General features: G+C 34.6%; 1 protein-coding gene across 1 annotated transcript in view; it reads left to right on the forward strand.

Moving 5' to 3' along the window:
- The window catches only part of LOC116088942 (tubulin alpha chain-like), a 166,111-nt gene that overhangs the window by 71,436 nt on the left and 79,758 nt on the right, over nt 1–14,917 (forward strand). The gene's annotated exons all lie outside the window — the stretch shown is intronic.

Consider the following 14,917-nt stretch of genomic DNA (forward strand, 5'->3'; position numbering starts at 1 on the left):
ACAGTTAATATGTTTGGAGTTATTTAAAATTTATATTGAGAAAAATGTCTTTTCACTATTGCTGTAGACGAGCACATACATAATACTGTTAAATTGATTGTTGTTTTATATCAAACAACTTTTATAATACTTATTTTTATTGTTATAATATTTTATAAATTTTAAGGAATATGACAAAAAGATATTGTAGATATTGAAGAGGGGGTCTCTTGGAGGAGCAGTGGTACAAAAGGGAAACAAGAATGTGATTCAATTATATTTAATTAAAATATGTTTTTAAATGTTAACAAATTCAGATAAATTGAAATCATGTAGCTTTTCTCATCATAATGCAATAAAAGTTTTTTTTTTTTTTAAAAAGTGTTTGGAGGTAGGAGAGAAAAGAGAGAAATGATTCATACTCTTATAATTTCAAAAAGACAATAGATACAATTAAAAATAGTAATATGTTTACTTAATTTTATGTTAATAATTATTATTCAATAATTGTGTGTTGATATTTGTCTTAACAGAATTTTTGAAATAATGTAACATATTTTTCAGTCAGAAAGATTAATAGAGAAAGATAATTAAAATTGAAGACAAGGACAATAGATAAAATATCATCACTAGTTTAAATTTCACTAATTCTCACATCTTCCTTCATTTTCCATCTACTCTCCTTGCCTTCCTTTTTCTTTCTTTCTTTTTACTCTTCCCTTGTCATTGTAACAATCTTTTACTTAATTTTTTTGCTAGAAAAAAGAATCTGTGAAATTGTTTGAAAGACTCTGTAATTATGCATGAAAGAAACATGATCTTATGTTACATTGCCCATCCCATTAGGCCATTCACTTTTTAGTTTAAGCTATAAATTGTGTCTGTTTTAATTTAAAAGTGATATGTTAGAGAGCTCATATCTAAAATATATAAAGAACTCAAGAAACTAGACATCTATAAAACAAATAAACCCAACTGAAAAATAGGGTACTGACCTAAACAGAGAATTCCCAACAGAGGAAACTCTAATGGCTGAAAAGCACTTAAACAAATGTTAAACATCCATTAGTCATCAGGGAAATGATAATCAATATTGATTTGTTATTTAATAATATCTTTCCTATGAGGATAATATTGTTCACAACTTTTTGTTCATCAAGGGACATCTTGGTAACCTTAGTCTTTAGCATTTATAAATAGAGTTTATATAAATATTTATACAGAAGGTTTTATGTATGAGGAAGCTTTTAAATAAATTGGTTAAAAACTAAGAACACAATTGCTAGATTTTATAATGGCTATCTTCCCTTTGTATTTCTGCCCTTATATATATTTCTTGTGCTTTTCCTTTTTGTATTTCTTTCTTTTGTTTGTTTTTGCCCTATTCTGGTTTGTTTTTATATTATTATATGTTTCCTCATTATTATTTTTAGATACCTATTTGTTTTCTAGTGAGAGAGAAGGGTTGTGGATTTGGGTGTGTGGGGAGGTAAGGAAGACTTGGGAGGCATTGGAGGGGACAGAAACCATAATTAGAATATGTTGTATGAAAAAAATGTATTTTCAATAAAATAGAAGAAAAGGTTTCTCTTTCCTTACTCAACAAATACAACATCGTGAGTATCTATATTAGGTGATTTCTCTTTAATGGGAATTAGATCTTCATTAATTAGGTCTTTTATCACTCACGTTCAAAGTCAAAGAATTTTTTACAACAATTCTTATTGCAGATAGCTTGAAAGAGAGTGGCTGAAGCTGATTGTATGTTTTCTGCCAAAGAAGCTCCTACCACAAAGAACATGTGGAGAAATATGTAGAACAATGTTACATTGGCAAATAAAATTTGTAGGCATAAGAATACATGAGTAATAGAGTCATAGGCTTTATCTACCACTCTTAACAAGTGATCATGTAAAAGCTATTTGCCAAATACCCTACAATAGAAATTAAATTAATGAAGAATAGAGACAAAATATAGAGCTCTAGCTTATTGAAAAATTGCAGATTGTCTTCAATTCAAATACCAAAAATTAAGATTCATAAATAATGATACTTCTTTAGGCAGCAACGGAAAATGCATTTGTGTGTCATTTTGCAGGGCAAAATATATTTAAATGAATATGCCTGGGAAGAAACAAAGAGGTTGAGACAGTGAGACAGACAATGGCAGGACAGAAAAATGTAAAAGCAGATCTCAACTATGGGGAAGAAAACAGAGTAAATGTAGCAGAAAAATTCTTTAAAGAGGAAATGAAGTATACAAAAGCTGCAAGTGACACAAGGCAATCAGTCAAGGTGAAATTGCTACAACCAAACATTGGCAACTAAGTGTGCGCAAACTATTAAATTTGTCTAGAACATGAACAGTGAATCAGCTTGCATAACAGAAACAGCTATTTTAGAAATGTATATCAAAAATGGGGGGATGATGTGAACTCATTGTAAAAGAAAAGATATTTTATAAGACAATTTAAGAGAGCACATTAATCAAAATAAAGAATCTGGAATGCAGAATTAATTTTACCATAAAAACATTCGTAAATATTAAGAATGAAAGATAAAAACTACTAAAATTCTGATATTTATATATGATCTACTACAAGCAAATTTCAGGTATCCGACTCAATAGATACTATCTTAGGCAAATTTGTGTATCTGTGGAGGGGTGGGTGTGTGATGGCAGGGGGATGTTTGTACACATGAAGCCCAAAATTCAGTGTTGACTTACATGCCTCAAGAGTAATACATCTTTGTTTCTGAGACTGAATCTCTCATAAGCCAGGAGCTCACTAAGTAGGCTAGCCAAACTAACAGCGTCTGCCTGGCTGCTCCTGCAAGAACTGGGTAGCAAGCACATGCTCCAATACACTTGACTGGCTTTCTCTCTCTCTCTCTCTCTCTCTCTCTCTCTCTCTCTCTCTCTCTCTCTCTCTCTCTCTTTCTCATGAAATATCCAACTTTATTCACAGCATCAGAGAATTTACATCCTAAGGGTTAAGAAGAGTCACATGAATGAAGTTCTGATGAGTTCAAGTTGTATACAACTACAAGCTACAAGTGGCAAAAACATATTTTTCATTCAGCCTCATATGGTGAATAATGATATAATTACTGGAGGTATCAACCTTTATTCTAAGATGTACTACAGACCTATAGGAATAAATATGGCACGTTCTTGGCACAAAAAGAGACAATTGATCAATGGAATCAATTTGAAGACCCACACATAAATCCACATATGTATGGACACCTGAGTTTTGATATGCACACGTAGCTTTCTTATGTATTCTGGAGACTGAACTCATGTGCTCATACTAACACAGCAAACACTACTGAATATGGCATTATATATATATGTATATATACATACATGTATACATACATGTATGTATATATAAACATATATATACATATATATTACACATTTATATATATACATTTATATATATAAAATGATTTGAAAATGTTGCATATGTATACAATATATACTATATATATACAGCTATATTAGGCAATTAAAATGATTTAAAAATATTGTATGTTGTATTATTACAAAATGTCTAATGTACATATGAAACATTCTGATCATACTGGCCCTCTTCTTCCATTTTCCTTCTTCTCCTGCATCCTCATTCCTTTTTTGACTTTTTAAATTGTCCATCTGTTACTTTTTGAGTCTTTAAATTCCATCTATGCAATGAAATAAATGATATTTGTCTTTGTAGGTCTGATGTGTGTTTGCTTAACATGCATTTTTACTTAATATCTGGAGCATTGTTTGTTTAAGAGCCATTTTCTCCTAGAGAAAAATAAAAGACAAAAGAATAAAAGACAAAATACAGATTTTATAGCTTAAATTAGTAAAGAAGTCACTTTTTCCTTTTTGACAAGGTCTCGTAATATAGCCTTAGTTGGCCTAGAACTTGCTATGTAGACTCGCATTGCCTCGAACTGGCAAAAATCTGCCTGTCTCTGTCTCTACCTCCCTATCAGTAGTATTAAAGGGATCCATCCTTTAATGGGTATTCACCAGGCAAATAAACAGTATTAAATATAAATACATCACAGAATTGAGTGAAATACTTCAAACAATATCCACATATTAAAATGCATCTTTGTTATTCATACCTGATGACTGTCAGCCCCTTGATCCACTCTTGGCCCTAAGGCCACATGAGCTGGACATACAGAGCCAGTGTTCTCTTATCCTACACCTACATCCTCCCCTATCAGCCATGTTATCTACCATACTAGAGTGGTGCTTCCTGGAGTCAAAACCCAGAATTTAAGAAAGACCTTCAGGTATGAGTTCATACAGACCATCTACCTGTCCAAACTGTCAGATAACAGGAGCATTGCTGGACCAGAGATTTTGTGGAACTAAACCTTGAATCTTCCTTGGAGACATCAATATTCAATTAGTTTCCCAAACACCTGCTTGCTTATCAGGAATCTAAAACTGCTTGACATTCAAACCTGGAAACTGAGCCAGAGCCTCAGGTAAGAACTTCCAGAGACAGTTAATACATCATTCTGTAAGCCACACCACAGACCTTGCCCATTTGTAAGTGCTTGAAATAGATGTCTAAACCCAAAGATGAACCAGAAATTCAGGAAGAAACTTCCAAAGCCAACTCACCTACTATTGGGTCCTGAGACCACATGGAGCCCAACCCAGAACCCCATTTAGAGACATCTATATTTGGTCCTTGCCCTACCAGCACTAATATAGGAAGATTTGGAATCCATAAGCTTAGAGTATCCCCAAGACTGACATCAAGTATCATGCAGCTGGTTCACAACCTGACAAGTTAGAAAACTAGAAAAACAAATAAGATTTCAGTATCAACTCAAGAAAGCTGGGGGATAAGATATCCAAACTGAGATACACCACAACTGCCCTAACCTGATTCCAAAGTCCCATCAGAAAACAGGATCATGGACAAGATGCTTCCTCTAGGAACCAGCACCCCATTGTAACATCGCCCCCAAGAAAAAAATAGCTTATGTGTAAGACTATGATTCCAAAATAGCAATTATTATTCTATTCAAGAAGCTCAAAGGAGAAATGCAGAAGTAAAGGCCAAAAATCCAGTTTAATGGAATAAAGAAGACAATTTAATATATAAAAAGATATTACTATATAGATTGAGTCTCTGAATAAATGCAAAAGTAAGATTGGAAGACTAAGTGAAAAATCTCAGGAAATGAAATGAGCTCAGATGAAAGCTCCACCAACAGGTTTGACCAAGCCAATCAAAGAATATGCGTCCGGTCTTGAGGATAATGTAGAAAAAAATGAATTATCAGTCAAAGAAAATGTTAGACTTAAAAAATATATATATATACAAGCACAAACAAACCTCCTGTAATGCTATGAAAAGGTCAAAGTTACAAATATCAAGTATACAAGAAAGGAAAAGAAACCAAGGTCAAAGGATGAATATTATTTTCAACAAACTCACTAGAAAAAATTTTCCAAATCTAAAGTAAGATGTATTTGTCAAGGTGCATGAGGCATCTAGAACACAGAATAGATAATACCAAAATAGGAATTTCCCAGGACACATAATAATCAAAAGATGAAAAATACAGAACAAAGAAATAATTTTTAAAACTGTAAGGAGAACATATCAAATCACCTGTAAATGATGGTCCATTAGAATAGCACCTGTCAGTTTTATGGAGACTTTGAAATCCAGAAAGTCCTGGACTGTTGTTTTAGAAGCTCTGAAATACCACAGTCACCCCAGAGTACTATATCCTACAGAACTATTAGTCATAATCATAAGATAAAAAAAGTTCATGATGAAAACATATTTAAATCTACCAAGCCAGCTCTACAGAATACACTAAATGGAAAACTTCAGTCTTGGCTTAACAACTTCCAAGAGCTCAGAAGTAATAAGAAATCCCCAAACAATTAACCAATGAAGGTATAAGAAAACAGCAACATCACAACAAAATGATAGGAATTAATAAGCGCTGTTGAATAATAACATTAATCGTCATAATTCTGCAATCTAGCAGACTAGATTAGAAAACAGGTTCGACCTTTTATGGCTGCCTCAAAGAAACCTCACCATCACAGATAAACTGTAATGTAGCATAATTGGATGGAAATGATATTCCATGTAAATGGAAATTAGAACTTCCTAGCTATACTATCTTGATCCTGTCCACGCTTTGACAGGGATTTATATATAGCCTTCAACAAAGAAGATATGTAAGTGAAAAGTAAGCATCTGAACAGATCCTAAATATTATCTATTATCCAGATATAAAAATTAATGTAGTGATGATGTAATGCTATGTAACTGTTGTTATGTTCCAAATTAAAAACTGGCAACAAAAAATCTTAGCCCAGATGTAGAACAAGATGTGGATGTGGAACTTTTGCTCACTGACACCTGGAAAAGGTCAAGGTAGAGGATACCATGGACACTGAAATGAAGAACCGCAAAGGTCTCGGCTTACTTGCAAAGGAGAATGCAGTCTCTTTATTCTTAGCCCTAGTATACTGCTGCAGCTCTGATAACAAAATACATAGTGTGTAAGGCAATAATCTATTCATGGTTGTCTGTTTTCTTACTTCACAAAGAGTAATCTTTTATATGTTACTAATTGAACCATTCCCCTTAAGATAAATGTGAAGGACATGACTTCTGGCCAAGAAAGTACTTGTTGCAGTGTGCAGACAGGTTTTCTGCCAATACTCTGCAAACGTTCCCTGCCTCCCTGGCAAGTGCATTGTCCTGGCTTGACGTCAGTTCAACAAGTCTCCTCTAGCTATAGCTAGCCCAGCAAATTTAGATAATGTTTAGTTTCTTACACTAACCATATTCTTACCATATAGTCACCAATGACACTCAGTAGTAATAAAGGGGGTTGACAACAATGTCCATACAGCAATTGAATATGGTTGTTTATAGCAGATCCATTCATAATTCCAAAACTTGAATGCAAGAATTATTTTCCATTAATAGTCTAAACAAACTGTGGTGCATCCGGCAAATGAAATGGGTGACAGATGAGATTCAAGCCACTAAAAGAGATGGATAAAACTTCAATCTGTTTGAATAAAGAAAGGAGCTAGTCTGAAAAAGCCACATACTGTATGATTTCAAATATAAAGTAGATTGGAGAATGAAAGGCATCTTGGAAAAATCTGTAAGTAAACAGGAGTTTGTCAAGGTTTGGGAAGGAAGGAGCGGTGAACAGAGAGTTTCAGGACAGTAAAGCCATCTGTGTGATTCTACTGTTATGGACACATATCATTACAAAATTGCAAAGTGCATACAAGCACAATGTACGATTTCAACAGTCAATCCTAAAACAGACTGTCCACATGAAGTGTCAATGGTGTGCCATCGTAGTGTCACTGTAGACAACAAATGTGGGAGGTGTTAAGAAGACCTGAAGGAGACTGAGCAGTGAACTCTTGTCAGTATTGCAAAAATCCAATGGCCACTCCAAAAGACGGAGTCTATTCTGGAAAGGAAAATGCTTAATTCACTCATATTACTATCATGGGTTAAAGTTGTTTTAAGATGAATAGGTTTTAAGAACCCTGGATGTTCAAATTTATTTTTATTGTTAGCAGGACCTTGATAATAATGAAGAAAGAACAAAACAGCTGAAAGCTCAGTAATGAAAACCCAAACAGGACAAAACATGGGGACAGAACATTAATAAACTGGCAAAAAGAGTCGATTATTCAAGAAAAGGAAGAAGGATTGATCTTGCTATCACAGCACAGTGGCTTAATATTATATGAATGCTGATTAACCCAGCAGGAGGCATCTAGCAGAGACTTACACCATGCCCGCCTTCTTGCTAAATATTCAATATGTGATGACTATACCAGTCATTACTTTAAAAATTATGTAAGCTGAGTGCAGATATTTTACTTATGTCTTATAGATAAGATATGTGATGAAGCATATTAACATATATCTTAATATATATAAGCATCCTTGCATTCTTGATAAAGTAATAGATACATTTAATGATATATTCATGTACAGCTGTGATTCATCTATAATATTTTAACTAGGATTTTTCAACTGATGTTTTCAAGATTGAGCTTACCTGTATACATAATATTTCATCTTTAATACTCTTTCTCATTTTCTGTTAATGTAGACACAGATTAAAGCTTTAAGATTTCTGTTAATACTAGTTTCTACATCTGTATCTCTCCATCTCTGAATACTATAATTTCTCATGTAGCAATGTTAATGTTATTTTATCTAAGATGCACATAAACGTTCATGTTTTATTAGTTTTATGTATAATAAAAAAGTGACTATTTAATTATTTTGAAACACCTTTCTTTTCACTGAACACATTTTGGCCTTTCTATAACTTTGCCCCTAGTTGTAAATAATTCTTGTATACTTCTTGTGTGCATGCCAATTTTTCTCTTTTTTAATCTGTTTGAATTCACTTACTGGAGAAATAAACAGAACTCTTTTTTTGAAATCAAATCAATATATATTTATTTTCCTATTGTATAGAAATATAGAAACATATATTTATTGATATGAACAATACAATTACTTATAATTATTCCATATTCTTTTATATTGCTTTTATTCCTTATAGTTATGAATTTAATTTACAGTGTAGTTTGTTTTCTATTATTATTTCTTTACATATATATTTTAAATTTATGAAACTTTTATTTTATACTTTATCACTTAATATTTATATTTTACTCCTTTATAAATTGAATGCAGTTCTCTGTTTTTATATACTGCATAGATTAGTTTACTAAATAATCAATGATAAATATCAAGGGTTTGGTCCTGGGAAGACAAATTTGGGCCTGAACAAATCACTAAAATACTTGCTTCCCATATGTAAATAACAGTTCAGGTCCTTAGCACCCACATAAAATACCTGTGTAGCCTGTACTTGTGATCCCAGTAACCTGAGGTAAGGGGCTCTGAGGATTCCAGGGTCATGATTGACAGCCATTCTAGCTGAGCATCAGAGCTTCAGGGTCAGTGGGAGACCATGTCTCAAAAATAGAGTAGAGAGAGATTGAGGAAGTATATGACATTGACTTATACACAACACACTCTCCTACACAGACACATACACAGACATAATACACTAATATGGAGGAACATGTATATACACAGAATGCTTCTTATTCTTCAATGCCTTCCCTCTTCAATATATACTTCTATTATTTTGTTTGTTTTTTTGTCTCTTTAGGGATTTTTTTTTTTTTGATTTCTAACCATCAAATGAACAGCACCTTTATATTCTATCTTCTTTCATGTTTCTTCAAAGTTTACTTGGATGTATCATGTTATAATGTGTGGATCGATCAAACTTATATTCTAGTTTATTCCTTTATTTCTCATAGTTTTATAAGTTTTAGATCAATAAATAACTGCTTTCAATTTATTAATTTGAACTATTATCCTCTGATGCAGCATGTTTCTTTCTTCTATTTTAGAGAGGTGCATTTTCTTTTCTAGTTTAGTATTTTTTTTTCTCTAAAGATAGTTTCCTGAGAATAATATCTCTGGAGTTCTCACAAATTCACGATCGTTTGTATTCTTTGTACTTGAAGGACATTTAGCTGAAAAGAATAAAAGAAAACTATAGCTGGTACACTTTTCTTAGACTGCTGCTGGCTTTGTCCACTAATATTGGATGACTGTATCTTACTATTAAAATAAGCAAAAAAGAATGTATTTTGAAAATGGTATAAAGTTTTCCTTAAAATGAAAATCAAAGCTACTTTGAGACTCCATCTTAGACCTATCATAATGGTTAAGATCAGTAACACGTGACAGTCTATGTTGATAAAATATGGAATAAAGGGAACATTCCTCCCTTGCTTGTGGAAAAGTAAACATGTACAACCACTATTGAAATCTATATAGTGGTTCCAGAGGAAACTGAGAACTGATCTACATCAAGACCCAGTTATAGCACTCTTGGACATATAATCAAAGGACATTCCTCATACCACAAAGACACTTGTTCAGCTAGGTTCACAGTGGCCAGAAACTGGAAATAATCTAGAAATTCCTCAACAGAAGAATGAATAAGGAAGTTCTGGTACAGGCCAGGCAATGGTGGCACACGCCTTAATCCCAGCACTTGGGAGGCAAAGGTAGGTAGATTTCTGAGTTCGAGGCCAGCCTGGTCTATAGAGTGAGTTCCAGGATAACCATGGCTACACAGAGAAACCCTGTCTTCAAAAATGAAAAAAAGACAACAAAACAAAACAAACAAACAGACAAAAAAACAAAGAAGTTCTGGCACATTTATACAATAGAGTATTAGTTAGCTGAATGACATTTTAAAATTGTCAGGCAAACAGACGGAACTAAACAAATCATCCTGAGTGAGGTAACCTAGAGCCAGAAAGACAAACATGGTCAATGCCTAGCCCAGTTGTGGTCAAAGAGGCTTCTACTGGTGGCTGATGAGAGCAGATAGAGAGACCCACAGCCAAACAGTTAGAAGAAAGGAAGCTCAAATCGGAGATCTTCACTGGATCCATTCCCTCAAAGCTCTAGAAACTCCAAAGAAATAGTATAGGAAGAATTGTAGGCGTCATAGAGGTTGAGGACACCAGCTGAACACAGCCCACAGAATCAAGTAGAGCCTATGGAGGCTCACAGAGCCTGAAGCAGCAATCACAGAACTGCCAGGAGTCTTCACTAGGTCCTATGTATATTTGATATGGTTGTTAGCTTAGATTTTGGTGGAACTCCTAACAATGGGTGTTGGTGGCATCTCTAACTTTTCATCTGATCCTAGGATATTTTTCTTCCTACTGGATTGCCTTGCTTGGACTTAATATGAGCATTTAGTCTTGTATCCTTTGTGCCTTGTTCAGTTCATATCCTTGGGAGGCCTGCTCTTCTGTGAAGGGAAACTAAGAAGAAATAAATCTGGGAAGAGAGGTGGACAATGCAGTTGGATGTATTGAAAACAAAATGAAACAAAATAACAAAAAATAAATAAAAAGAAATAAATGGGAGTTCTAGGAGGAGGAGGAGGATAATGATATTTTCTTTTCCTTAGAAGTTGGCATTCATCATTCTGGGGATATTTATCCAGAAATCATTGTTTCTGACCAACATAAAAATTGAAATCTTTTATTTTGAAGAAACTTTTCTTAATATATTTAAAAATATTTCTTCTTTTCATTACCAGTGCTTAATCTTTTGGGACTTCTTTTGTCTAAATTGGCTTGCTTTCCCTGACTCATCCTTTTCCTATATGACTTCTCTAGTTTTGATTGTTTTTCTGTTTCTCTCCTCACCCTTACCCTTTACCTCAGTATGTACCTTATGCTATCTTTCTTCCATTTTCTGTCCTAACTTGTTATTGGTTCTCTTCTCCCACTTCTTTTCTGAATGCTGTCCCCTTTATCATCAGTTACTATTTTCTCATCATTCTTCTCTAAAATCTTGCATTTGTGCCTGTGGTTCTCATGCTTAGGGGCAAGTCCTTTGCTACACTTATATAAAGATTCATGTCAGAATATTAAAATAGTTTTTCAACTTCTCCATAGCAACATTTTATAGTAGAACATTTTTAACAACTGCCTTATTTCGGCTCCTCTCAAGGATTTTTCTTGTTTTTGTATTGATACTCTATCCATTTTTAGCTACTCAACATCAACTAAATCAACATATTTTTCATCAAAGTGAGAAAAGGAAACAGTATCCCAGGATTTCCAAAGTTTCAACAAACAGCTACTACTTGCAGTCATTGCTTTTATCTAACCACATCCTATGTCTTCCAGAGATTTACAAGTGGTATCTCGTCTCTCAGAGATTGTGGTGAAGAAAAAAATGCAAGCTTCTCCAACTAATGTGACCAGCTAGCTTTAGCAGACTCCTGTGAGGCTCTTCATTCCCTTCTTGTTTTGTAGTCATGAGCCAATTCTTGTTCATAAATACATTGTGCCAAGGAAAATAAATTTCCCATTCCCAAGTGAAATTCTTGTGTTTCTGAAGTACATGTTTGTCTGTATATTCTTAGAGAAGATGTCCTTGGGACCACTCTTAGCACACACACCCCCTTCCACTAAAATTTCATTTGATCTTGGCATTTTTGATAATTCTTCCACACATATTCAAACTACCACACTCCAATTCCTGGCCCCCATAGGTTTGTTCAAATACATTAGTCTATGGGGCCATACTTAGCCATAGTACAATGCAAAATTACATTTAGTCCAACATCAAAAGTTTCCATAGCCTACAACAGTCTCAACAATGTAAAGAGTCCCTAGTTCAAAATCTCTTCTGAGATTCATGCAATCTCTTAACTGTAACCCCCTATAAAATTAAAAGCACAAAGCAAATCTCAAAATTCCAATATATCATGGCACAGGTTATACATTCCCAATCTAAAAGGTCATAGTGACAAAATACTAGACCATATCAAGACCAAAAACCAGCTGGGCAAACTCCAGACTCTGCATACCCATGTCTGATGTCCAACTCCTTTCAAGTTTTGTTGACTGCAACACAGTTCTTTTTCTTTGGCTGGTTCCACTCCCTGAAAGCAGCTTTCCTCAGCAGGTATCCCACAGTGCTGGCATCACTATCATCTCCTGTCTCCAAGGCAACTTCAACTTTACAACTACCTGTCCCAATGTCTTGAACCTACACATGATCTTCTGGGCTCCTCCAAGGGGCTTGAGTGACTTCTCCATCTCTGCTTTCTGTAGTACTCTAGTTGACTCCACTCCACTGCTGCTGCTCTTTTCGGTGGGCATCCCATGGTACTGGCATATCCAGTATACTAGGATCTTTTCTTGCAACTAGACATCACCAAAAACTTCTCATAGGCTCTCCTCATGGTACTAAGCCTCAACCTCATTGTGTGGCCCCTTAAGTCCTGGGTCACCAACTGCAATTGAGGCTATACCTTCACTAATGGCTGTTTCTGGCTGGTTACAGTGTCAGGCCTTAGCTGTTCTCCATGACCATTTCATGCCTTCAAAACCAGTACCATCTCAAACTACAAGCAAGAGGCAGAGAGCACACTATGGGTGGTAAGAAATTTTTTTTAAAAAAATATCTCATGTTCACCCCTACTAACATGCCTCATCTAACAAGGACATATTCCTTACTTCTCCCCTAATAGTTGTAACAACTAGAATCCAAGTATTCAAATTTATGAGCTTAAGGAGGTCCCTCTCACTTAAATGACTACACATAAAAAAACAAAATCAAAAGATATGAAATTGAGGTAAGGGTAGGGTTGCCATCTGTAGTACTCTAGTTGACTCCACTTCACTGCTGCTGCTGTTAGAACTTAGGAGGTGGGGGTTAATAATACAATATATTGTACGAAAGCCCAAAATTCTGAACTATATGAAAATTATATAAAAACACTACATTAAAAATTAAAAAAACAACCCTGAGGGATATCTTAATCAGGAAATCGGTATTTTGTTATTATTTTATTTATTTACACGTCAAATGTTGTCTGTCCATGTGATTCATCCTCCCCTTTGCCTTCAAGTTTGCACTTTAGTAATTCTTGATAACCACGACTTAATTAAGCAGTTACTGCCCTTTGCAAACTTGATGATTCACCTCTGAATAAGAGTGCCGAGTGGGACCTTAGGCTTCATCAATCATTACCTTTCCATGTTCTTTAAAACGATTCATAGGAAGTGGATTCACATGGTCTATCGCTGCATATCTGGACACAGCAGCATATGCTCTTAGAAGCTGGAGTGTCTGGTCCATTGGCCCTTACTTAATAGATGATCCTCTTATTCTGATCATTAAAAAGACATGAAACCAAATATTTTCATTGGTGTGCATGCTCAACAAAAGAAAGTCTAACAAGGTAGAGACACCGTTAAATACTAACCTATCACTAACATTTAACTTTTATCATTCTTCATGTAAAACAATACAGGAAGAGATGAAAGGCTTTCAATAATATTTAAGGCTGGCTTGTTACGGTAAAAATGTTTTTCACACTGCATTCATAACTGAGAAAGCATTTATTTTAATATGAGCGCATTTGTTATATAAGGTATAATTATGTAAAGTAAAATGTCTAAATTATTTCAGAGACTAAGCTCCTTTACCAGATGAAGATTTCTACATTCAAAAAAGCAGCATGTGCCCATGTGTACATGCTTGGTCTACCTCTTTCTCTCTCTCTCTCTCTCTCTCTCTCTCTCTCTCTCACACACACACACACACACACACACACATACCACACACACCCCAGAACCTCCTTTCTCCAGTACTCTGCTAAGAAGTGCAGGAATACTTTCTGTATTATTTGAAGACAGTTTTACTAGACTGCTTTTTCTACCTTTATCATTATACACATCATCCACTTGCTTCCTTCCTGATGCCTATTTCCAGTTAGAATATGAAGATTATGAAACAATATCAAAGCTCATAGGAATCAGTCAGCAATACTTTGATTGTCATTATATTTACTAAATGTGTGAGTTTATTTCCTGATTCTTGAGTGTAAGAGGAGTCACTATATATATATATATATAGTTTCTATATGTATTTGAATCATTGTAGACTAAAAACAAATTTCGAGGACTGATTTGTAGTCCAACAAAATAAACAAAAACTCTGCAAAGTGGAGCCTGCACTGTTTATCCATCCATCCATCTATCTATGTATCTATCTACCTACCAATTTATATTTTAATGTTGGTTACAGAGAAGAGTCAATTCTGAGCATAGCACTGCCCTTCACGTTTACAACCTTCCCAAATCACTGAGAATGTGGTTCCAGATAATCTGCCCTTCCTATTTTATTTTAATTTTAATCCCCCACCATTAACTTCAGCTCATCAACCCCAGCCAAGAACAAACACAGGCAGCAGATCCAAGGGACTAGAGAAGGTTGCCCGCATTGAGCTCCCTGCTGTCGCCTTCTGGCTGGACAGTCCATGCCAA

This window comes from Mastomys coucha, unplaced genomic scaffold (assembly GCF_008632895.1).
Source record: "Mastomys coucha isolate ucsf_1 unplaced genomic scaffold, UCSF_Mcou_1 pScaffold14, whole genome shotgun sequence".
NCBI lineage: Eukaryota > Metazoa > Chordata > Mammalia > Rodentia > Muridae > Mastomys > Mastomys coucha.